Source organism: Cupressus sempervirens, chromosome 10 (assembly GCF_028749045.1).
Source record: "Cupressus sempervirens isolate cs-2001-9-10 chromosome 10, ASM2874904v1, whole genome shotgun sequence".
Classification (NCBI taxonomy): Eukaryota; Viridiplantae; Streptophyta; class Pinopsida; order Cupressales; family Cupressaceae; genus Cupressus; species Cupressus sempervirens.
The window spans coordinates 91,796,614-91,808,337 of NC_143127.1; positions in this window are offsets into that span (position 1 = coordinate 91,796,614).

Below are 11,724 nucleotides of genomic sequence, written 5' to 3' on the forward strand. Positions count from 1 at the left end.
TCAAAAATAAAAAATTATTATAATATTATTTTTATAATAAGCATGTAGTTTGTAAATGGTAGTTTTTATTTTATATATTTATATATGGTAGCTCTAGTTACAGTTGTCCAAAAAGAGTATGTAGTTTGTATTTCTTTGATAAGACCTCATAAACTACTAAAATAAAATAAAAATTAGATAAAAAATACAAAAAGATAGTTATTCAAAAAGTTATATAATATTATTATATTAATTTCAAATAATATGTGTAGTTTTCTACTTCTTCTAGAAGTTTAAAGCAACCCATAATAGAGACTGAAGCAAAAAAAAGGAGGATAAAAAATAGGAAAAATTATAGTTAATAGGGAGTTGATATAAAATAAAAAAATATGATTTTATTTATAGTTATTGAAAATGTTAAAAAAATTATGATATTGTTTTCAAATATGTGTAGTTTTCTACTTCTTCTAGAAGTTTAAAGCAACCCATAATAGATACTAAAGCGAAACAAGGATAAAATAGAGGGAAAATGGTAGTTAATAGGGAGTTCACATAAAATTGGTTGGAGAATAAAATTTGGTAAGAGTTGATAAATTTCCGGCAAGGGCTGACAATTTCATGTTGTAAAAATTAATTTTACAGGAACAAAGTTCCAACATATAGCCTATCGACCAAATTATGAATAGTTGTGACTCTTAAAAAATATTTTAAATATAAAGTATTGAGACTTTTTCAAACGATTTTAGTTATGAAGTATTGTGACTTCTCAAAAGGATTATAACTGTGAAGTGTCGTGACTTTTCAAAGAATTTGTATGAAAGGTTGTGACTTTTGGAAAAGAAGAAACAAAAAAGTATATTTTGTCTTTTTCTTATAATTAAAAAAGGAGGAATTTTAGAAAGTAAATATAGAGTTGAGATAATTCTAGAAGGAATAATTCATTGAAGGGCCAACTAAGGATAGAGCCACATGGACTAAGAAAAGAAGAAGGTAAGAAATGTATGTTTATGGATGATATTTGTTTAGTTAATTCATGAATTTATTTATATTAATGATTCATACTTGTAGATAATATTGTGTTAACCTATGGGGTTAGTACCATGGATATTAATGAGACTCGAAGCATGAAGCATGTGAGAATTAAGATCTCCATTGTCTGCCATGGCTGAGAATCAATGTGCTAGAATATTCTAATGTTGTCAACATATGCATATATGATTAGCCTTGGATAGAGGATGGTCGTCTAAGAAGAATCTTAAGGGGTGCGCTCTTAGGAAGATGACAAGGTAGCTATGAGCTAGGAAGCTCGATCTAAAGATGTCCTTAAGATTGAGGTTAAATTAGAGGGTTAAATAATATAGTTAGTGTTGTTATTGTTGTGATTCTAACAATTATTTTGTAGGTATTACTTGTCCTAAACTAACCCTAATAGTGGGGACATTACAATGGTATTAGAGCATAATCTTGCCATCTTGTATGGTTAAAGGGGATCTAGAAAAATAATTCATATGAAAGACTAATGTAGAAATTTAATGACTATTAGAAAGGATTAAAATATATCCATGATAGCAACCTAAGAATTTGGACTAAAATAAATATATATTTCAACTCAATTGAAGAAATTATCTAAGTGCTTGAGGACAAGCAATTTGATGAAGGGCGGATTGTCATATCCCCATTTTAAGAATAATTAGATAATATAATGTTATTAAATAAATAATGATAATAAAATTATATTAAAACTAATACTAAATAAAACTACAAAATAATAATAATTTACTTTATATTATTAGTGAAATAATATTTAGTATGATATTTTAAATAATTAAAAATTAATAAACTTTCAACGAGTAAATAAAGAAATAAAATTAAATACAAGAGACAATATTGTAGAAAGTATGTAAACTTTCTAAATAGAATTTAAGAATAAATAAAAATAAACACAAATAACTAAGTAAATAAATAATATAACATAAAATAATATAAATTAACTAAATCTAATGAAAAGTCAAGAAATGTTTAACAAATAGACATGACTCCTTCTAGTTAAGTTATAAAAGGGATTAGAGTTTATTTTAAAGAGGAGGAAAAAGAAGAGAAGAAAGGAGTTCAAAAAGGAAAAATGGAAGAAGAAAGTAATCTGAAGAAAATAAGGAAGCGACTTTCGGAAAAGGTATCAATGATATTGAAAGGATCTGAACCTTTGAAAGGGTCATAATTATGAATAGTTGTGACTCTTCAAAAATATTTTAAATATAAAGTATTGTGACTTTTCCAAAGAATTTTAGTTATGAAGTGTTATGACTTTTTGAAAAGATTATAACTATGAAGTGTGGTGACTTTTCAAAAGATTTGTATTATGAAAGGTTGCGACTCTTGGAAAAGAAGAAAAAAAAATGTATATTTTGTCCTTTCCTTATAATTAGGAGATAAAGAATTTTAGAAAGTAGATATAGAGTTGAGATAATTCTAGAAGGAATAATTCATTGAAAGACCAACTAAGGATAGGGCCACATGGACCAAGAAAAGAAGGTAAGAAATGTATGTTTATGGATTATATTTGTTTAGCTATATTTATGAATTTCTTTATATTAATGAATCATACTTGCAGATAATATTGTGTTAACCTATGCGGTTAGCACCATGGATATTAATGAGACTCAAAGCATGGACCATGTGAGATATTAAGATCTCCATTGTCCTCCATGGCCAAGAATCAATGTGGACTTGAAGTATGAAGTATGTGAGATATTAAGATCTCCATTGTTTGTCATGGCCGAGAATCAATGTGCCAAAATATTTTGATGTTGTCAACATATGCATATGTAATTAGCCTTGGATAGATGATTCTTGTCCAAGAAGAACCATAGGGGGTGTGCTTTCGGGAAGATAATGAGGTAGCTATGAGCTAGGAAGCCCGATTTGGAGACATCCTTAAGATTGGGGTTAAATTAGAGGGTAGAATAATATTGTTAGTTTTTGTGATTCTAACCATTATTTTGCATGTATTACTTATCCCAAAATAACCCTAATAGTGGGGACATTACACTAGAGTTACTCTTCATTAGTATGATGGTAGTACCAACAAATATGGGTACAAGGATGATGGTGTAGTGTGGTGTACATGAATCCATACTAATGCAAAACTATCCTCATGGAAGTGGCAAGATTCACATGATTGATGAGACTACATAGGATATTGGTATGTGTGATCCCATAAAGGTTTTGGATTGGAGCCTCAATGTATTTTATGATTGGCTTCCATAGGATCTTGGTGGTTTTGGACATAGAATTGTTTATATCACAGTGACACAATTGAGGCTTTTTGGTGGTATACTCATCTCAATTGAATTTAGTTATTCTCATGCGATCTTAAACAAACATGGAATTTACAAAACATATAGCTATTTGTGTTTGCACATGGTTTGGGATCCTAGAGTTTGTGAATTGCTTGGAGACAAGCAATCTTTGGGTGACAAGGATTTGTAATGTCCCAATTTTAATAAAATACTTTAAATATAATGGTTCCAAAATTTAAATAATATTATTTGGACCTTTAATTGTAATAAAGGGGAATTTTTATATATTAATTATTCGTAGGTCTTTCCGCATCAACATTCTTTTGTAAACCCTTAGGAGTTTTCTTAAAAGGTGTATTTATGTGCAACATGTAGGAAGTTGTTAGTATGCAATTTGGATTATTTTTATTGTTTTACAAATTCTTGTTGGAGTTTAGTGTTATTTTCCATTTTGGAAGTGCAAGACCCTCCCTACTTGGCTATCACAGTTTCGGTGGGATACCCTCACCCTATTCAATTCTCTATATTACTTTACTTGGATCTGGAAAATCAAATTTCTATAATTGTTTGCAACTATATTGTCTCTATAAATTGTGACTCGCTCATATATCTACTATATGGTGTACATTTGTGTATTAACAACTAGATGTCTTCCCTAGTTAATTAATGAATTAATGAAGGATATTAAAATCCATATTGATTTGCTCCCTATGACATTAACACCCCATGTAAACTATCTCCACTTCAGATACCATACACCGAACAACTTCCTGGTGGGAAACAAACAACTTCTAGTTCGTACACCTATCCTCTCTTTTAGTCCATATGTTAAACCCTTCTCTATAAATTGTGACTCACTCTTGCATGTGTGTTAGAAATTAGATCTCTTCTCTGATTTGTTAATGAAGGATATTAAACTCCACATTAATCTTCTCCCTACAATGCAAACACCCCACATGAACTACCTCCACTTTAGATAGCATACACCCAACAAATTCCTAATAGGAACCAAGAAATGTCTTGGTAGAAACCAAAAAACTTCCAATCCATATGCCTATCCTCTCTTCCAATCCATACACCAACCCCTTCTCTAGTCCATATACCAACCCCTTCTCCAATCTGTATGCAAACATATCCTCCAGTCTATATGCGTATCCTCTCTTCTAGTCTGATCTGTACATCATCCTCTCCTCCATTATGTACACCAACCTCTTCTCCAATCTGTATGCCTACCTCTCCTCTAGTCCATACATCCAACATCCTTGCCTCCACTGCATGACATATTTGAGCTCCATACAAGCTCAATGACTCATCCTACCAGATTGGGAATATTTTAAAAGGTCTTAAACATATTTTGTTTTATTAATTATAAAAAATATTTTTACAATCTTTATTCTGTGCAAGTACTAGTAGGAAAGAACATAGTGAAGAAAACCTCTAACCTGCTCAAGACTTATTCAGTGCTAATACCACAAAACATAAATGAACTTCTTTGGAATAGTGGGACAAGGAGATCATAAACCGTAATAAATGTCTAGTTAGAAATGAGTTCCAAAAATAAGAGCTTTACAACTCACCTTGAACTTGTAGGTGCATTAGAGACATCAAAAAGATCCTTTACATGTTTAGGTTTAAAGAATAATCTACATCTAAAGGGTCTAATTGGCATAAATCTATAAATAAAATAATTCTACAAAATCCAAGAGCCAACTTTCATATTTTAGTTGCTATGATGGCATAGAGTTAAACCTGAATATGTTAAATCTACCTCTTTTGTCATGGCATAGGTTAGTCAATACATAGTAAACAATTTTGATCATTGTATTTGTCAGTTATCAAAGCAATAATTACATTATACCTACTAAAACATATTTTAAGTTGGTGACAAACATATCATGTCAAATAAATGAAGAAAAATCACAATAAAGACTAATGTCTCTTATCTATCTTTTCTAAGTCATATCATTGGTCATAAAATTACACCTAATTTTAAAATTAACCTGTAAGACCCCAAAAAATCAATTAAGATCACTAAGGGTAAACCCATTGACTGGAGAGTAGGAAAATGAAGTAACTTAATTATTACTAAATTGAAATCATTATCTTTCCCTAGAAGGACATTACTCTTTTTACAAGTTTCATGTGAATTGATATCCATCATAGGTAGAGCTAGATGCTTCAAAAGTTGTTAAGGATAAAGAAGGATACACCAACAAGTTTCTACTTAATAAGAACTCTAATATGAAAATCCTATATAATATGAACTAAACACTGTGCTATGATGAAAAATCAATCTGAGGCTCACTAAAATATCTATTATACATCCTAGCTACTACCATGCAAGTTCCTATAATGAGTGATGGGTGATAATGAGATGATGCAATTACCATGTAACCCCAAGATGGAGAAAATTAAAATCATGATGTCTTAAATGATAATACGATGAGCTATTTCTAGACTGCATGATGTAAAGAGTGTAAAAGATCCTTATTTCCCTAAACCACCTATAATAACATAACTTGGAAAAAATAAACATATACTATCCTCTACATATGCCTAACTTATGCATTATCTTGTGATAAATTATGCACTCTTAATTCCTTTACTTCCCCATCAACTACATAATTACCCTCTTAATAAAAAAATTGGTAGTGACATGTTTATATAATTTAATTATTTCTAAACTTTTCTTAATAAGACCATTGAGTTTCCACTTGGATATTTTCCCTTTTCTTACAACATTAATTGTTATAGTTGAATTGTCTTCAATCTCCAACCTTGAAATGTCCAATTTCTTGCACACTCTAAAACCTTCCAAGAGGGCTAAAAATTATGCTACATTGTTTGAGGTTACACCCAAAGGTTTCACTACAACATTTGGGGTCAAATTGCAAGGATAATGTGATTTGTTTATGATTTTTATGTTTTTTTGCAAGTGTCCCCGATGCTATCGTTGTACCAACATTGGCATTGTAATTGTGACATTTGTGTGCTTATAAAGAAGAATAAGAAGAAAACATGACATTAATTAGTCCCCATTTGATCGATTGTGGAGAGATGGGTGTGAAAGAGTATGGAGAGCTCAGAATGAGGGTGGAGAGCTATGAACTGATTGTGAAGATCAGTCGCAAAAGAGTGTGGATCTATGATTTTGTTGCAATGTCATGCCCTTACTTTGAATTTCATTGCTATGTTGTGCCCTTGCTCTATGATTTCATTGATGTGTCCCACCCTTGTGATCTCCATGCCCTTGCTTTGCATTCTCCCTACACAAAAGATTGAGGAGTGGAAGAGGAGTAATTTTTTGTTCCCCATTTCTTCTATTTCTATGACTACAAATGCAAATGAGCTAGTAGATGAAATGGAAGAGTTCCAAATCACAAGTAAATGTAGCCTTTGTGGATGATATCTTGTTGGTATGGATTTTGAAATGAACCTTAGTTGATGATTTTGCACTAAACAATTATGGAATTTAATATATTTTTACATCATGTTATCTATACCTCAATGAAACAAGTAATAAAGTGTATATCTACAATAACATAGTCTTTTTGTTTACATAATCTCTAACAACTGTAATAGAAAATAAGTGTGACAAACTATATTTTCTTGTATATCAATTTACTAAGCTTCATCAAACACCACCGCCTTGAATCATATGAAATAAAATACCTTAATAAAGAGAAAGATAATTATTTGTCAAAAACATTGTTACTAGAGCCAACACGTGATCTACTTCATCAAAGACAAGTATACTAATGTATCTCATACTCAAAACTTTTGGTGTCATCCACTTTTTAACTATATCAGGTGTACCAATTATAACATGCTCAGTAAAAGGTTGACGCCTTTTGACAATTTGCAACATTAGTAGGCACATCACATGCTGAAGTTATGGATGTATGCATGCCCATTTTTAAAAGGACTTCTTGATTCTGTATAAAATTTATTTGAAAATGAGGATTGTATGACAAAAAAATTCATTCACAAGATGATATTTCAAATTACTACAAAACAAAATCTAGACATAAACAATAACAACTTGCATTGCCAACTCTCTTGTTGGGCATACACAAAGTGCCCGTGGTGCATTAATCTTTGGATTAACTCTGCTCAACATACCCATAACAAAAAAAAATGGTCTTTCAAGACCCACTGTGAGCTTGAGCTATTTAATTTTGATGAGGTGATCTAATAATCATTGGAAGAGTTATTGCTTGGATTTTGCTCAACTTCTTAAATCCGATCTCTGAATAAAGACCGCTGAGTAGTTCAAATGAATGGTTCAAGTCCTCAAATTCTTTTGCTGAAGTATAAGGAGTGTCCCCAGTAGTATCCTACATTAACATTTCATCTAGCAAAAAACATGTATACTTTCAAATAAAAGTTGTTAAGATGCATGCATTGGAAAGCACTCAATGACCATCTTCTCAATGAACATAAGATAACCTCTGCTATTTTGATAAGGGAAGCTTAATAGCTCATAATATGTATTACTATTTATCAGTGATATGAAGGCTTCATATGTAACCCATTAGATAGACAAGTTTTCCCATCTAGTCTATCACATGCTCTTCATTGCTTTGATAAAGCTTCGAAATGGACAAAAAATTTAATAATCTAAATTTTTAAAGAAAGCTTGAACCTTGGCTAAGATGTAATCTTTTCTAAAGATAGAAGGAAAAATAAAATCTTCACATTGACTTGTCATGACTGACAATCTAAGAATATAAGAATTTGATTTCTAAAAAGCCAATTTCAAATTGACTACAACTTTTATTTTCTCCAAAAAATGGAGTAGCCAATCAAAATAATAACAACAAGAGCTTGAGCTAGGCACCCCACCACTGTCTAGACTACAACACATTGAATGGAATTGAAACCTCTGAAGACAATACTTAGGAATTGGCAAAGAAAAGATTTCTTTTGCTTGAGCCAAGTGTGGTAATGTAGACTCATAATTCCACAGAAGACAGATAAATCAATATAGTCTTGATGATGCTGTTGAGTTAAACATTTCTTGTCTTAGTATGGAAACTCATTCAAGAATCCTTTGGTCCTTGCTTATAAAGAAGAGACTCCAGAAATTACTACCAAAAAAGAAAATTCATTAAGATGATGTAATTTTGAGTTGGGAAAAATGAACCATGTTTTTAATGATGTATTTACACTCTTTGAACAAACCCTTTCCCTTAGTATATTTTAATGTTTTGTGTTGTACTTCGTATTTGGTTTAAGATATTGCCCTTACTGTATGGTTAAAATTGAATAAAGACTGGTGAGTTTAAATCCTCTTTGTGATCTCTTTTAGTGAGACTCTATAGTAGCTATATACCCTTATTGGTTTTTGTTAGGCATATAAATGTCACCGGAGGCGTATGATCCATATTATTTACTTTTGAGTCATGAGTTTGACTACTATAAAAAAATCATTTGCAATTTAATCTTTATTCATTTGTAAGCCTAGCACATTATTGTTGGAATATGTTTACAATTCATGTTAGCATAATTACTACTATCACAAATCAATATAGACATACACATACAAAGTCTTAAGAAATTGTCAAAACATTCATAAGGAGCCCTAACAAAAGAGAGAGGGAGAGAGAGTAGTTGCCATGAATGTAGCAATAGAGCTACCATGATATGAATGAATCATAGTCTCCCTATAAAAAATATTGAGGAGTGGAAGAGGAGTGTTCCATAAGTTGGGATAATCTCTCCTTGAAGAAGTCCAACCATGTAGTTAATTCTACTAAGGTAGAAGAAGCAATTGGTTGGTGTTGATATGTAGTGGAATATGTCCCCTAATTAAAGAAAAGGGGAAAAAAGTACTTTAAAAAATACTGTACTTGTAAACAAACCTATCTCCACCTTGCTTGATTGAATTGAATGGTTTGATCAACATTTTCAAAGATTCTGACCTCTCAATTCTCTTCTCTTTGTGTACACATGTAGCCTGAAATTGGTGAACTCTTCAAATATAGAAAAATAAGAAATTATCATGAGGAAAGTCATGCAATCTATGCTAAATGATATTCCTCCCTCTCATGGAATCACCCCATGATCATCTAGGATTGAATGAAAAACTATAAATAAATAGTTTGTGTACCCATTGACATTTAGTGTCTGTCATTTTAGAAGAAACCTTGCTTGCTGGATATATTCATTTACTATATTGTCTAACCTTGAGCCACATGCCCTCTATCCTTTCTCTTGGCTCAAATTTAATTACACCTATTGTTTTCTATCCATTCTCTCAACATCTTGTATAATAGTTTTCCAAACAAGTAGAATATAAATCATTTTGATCAACGAGTATCCAAAAATTTTGCTTTATCGATTTGCAAAAGAATAAGAATTTCCATGATATTTTTTCATATTTGTTTAGCTCCTAAAAAGAGGGACTAGTAGTTTATATGTATCATTATGGTAGGCTGATTTAAAGAAGAGGAATTAAGTATTTAAAGAAGATACAAAGGCTCACACAACTAAAAGCCAAGAATTACTAAGAATAAAGAATGACATCATGGTGATGAAAATAAAACTAAATATGATAATGTTAATAGATATTTTCTATTTATATTGAAATAAAATAAATAAAAAAACAAATTCCATTGAAAAAACTTTGGAGGGGATCACACTGATTCAACGCAGGCCAAGATAAGGATAGGCACCAATGTGAGAAAGATTTGGGTGGTCATGTTGTGCATGTTGAAACTAATTTTTTCACACAGAAGCCAAATATAAACTAATTATTATTAATTCTCTACTTAACCTCTAGGAATGTATAATAAATTATATTTTTAATATTGAAATATACTTTATTATTTAATTCATAAATTCCCCTTTCCAGCACTTTCATACTTGGTTGAAATTAATTAATGCACTAAAGTTTTTCTTATATATTCTTAGTCTTAGTCAAATCAATCAAATCATATAAGTTTTCTTATTTACAAAATTTATGCCTTTGTAAACAAGACATTGATGCTTAGTGGATGTGGAATGCATCTTACAAATCTCTGATGACATCCTTATTAGTACAAAAGTGATTGTATTTAAAATTGAAAATATATTTTCTTGATATTTTAATATACTAAATAAATTATACTAAAATCCATAGAATTTTAGAATATTGTGACGCGCTATAAATTATTCAAATATTTCCAATCTTAAAATGTTAATATATATTTTTAAATTTTTTTATAAAATTTATTGAAAGTTCAAGTAAAACATTAATTTTGTTGAACAATTATACACTCTTAGAAAGTGCATTGTTGTTTTCTATTAGCATTGATAGGCTTCCCTTGAACAGAATCAAAATGAAGAGGCATAAATGAAACACAAACTATGACATTTCCTTCATTGCACCCATATCTTCTCTTTATGTCCCTAAGCTAGATAATAATATCTATTGGTTCTCATCAACAACTAAGATAATTAGTTCTCCACCACTATAAAAAACTTATCAATGGGAGAAAGATAGTCCAAATAAGTAATCAATATGAAATTCGAGTTGTGTTGATACAGTAGATGGAGATATATATGGAGCATATTTATAGGGGTGAGATGGGTTGCTCACTGGGTGAGAAATGTGATGAAATGTAAAGGTAGGATGTTGAAAAGGAATAACGATGAATTTGAGCGAGGTGAGGTGAAATGCATTTTCCCAAAATTATTTTGAGTTTTCCAACCACTTATGAGTTTAATCAAACACCATATTTAGGTCTGCCACTTATAAGTTTTGAGTAGATTCTAAAAGACTAACTTGTTCAATAATTCTAGCATCTTCAAAACCATATCTGCAGATATAAACATTAAGTACATGTCTAATATTTTTGTAAATATACACATTAATTACACCAATTTTTTTTTTCCAAAACCATATGTGGAGATATAAATATTCAGTACAACATGTCCAATATTTTTGCAGATATACACATTAATTACACCAAATTTTCTTTCAAAACCATATGTGTAGATATAAAAATTAAGTACAATATGTCCAATTTTTTTTTTGTAGATATACACATTAAGCATGCCAAATATTTTCTTTCAAAACCATATGTGCAGATATAAACATTAAGAACACCATGTCTAATTTTTTTTCAAAGCTTTCTCTCTAATGCCAATGTGTATGTTGAAATGGTTATCAATGATAGATCTAGAAAGTACAACCAATTCAATAAGGGTACAAGAATAAGTTATTCCCATGAAGAAGCATCATGTCAGATAGTACAAGGGAATTTGATCAAAATAGGGAAAAAATCTCTAGATTGTTGTCTAACTTTCAAAGAGAAGGTGATGCCAAATGTTATTGTCCTTGCAAGAGTTCTAATGGCTTAAAGATAAGAAGAATCAAAATCAAAATAGTTAAGAGACATTGTAGGGAGAATGATCACTTTGAAGGGGGGGGTTTGGTTATCATCCATTTGTAAGTTATTTG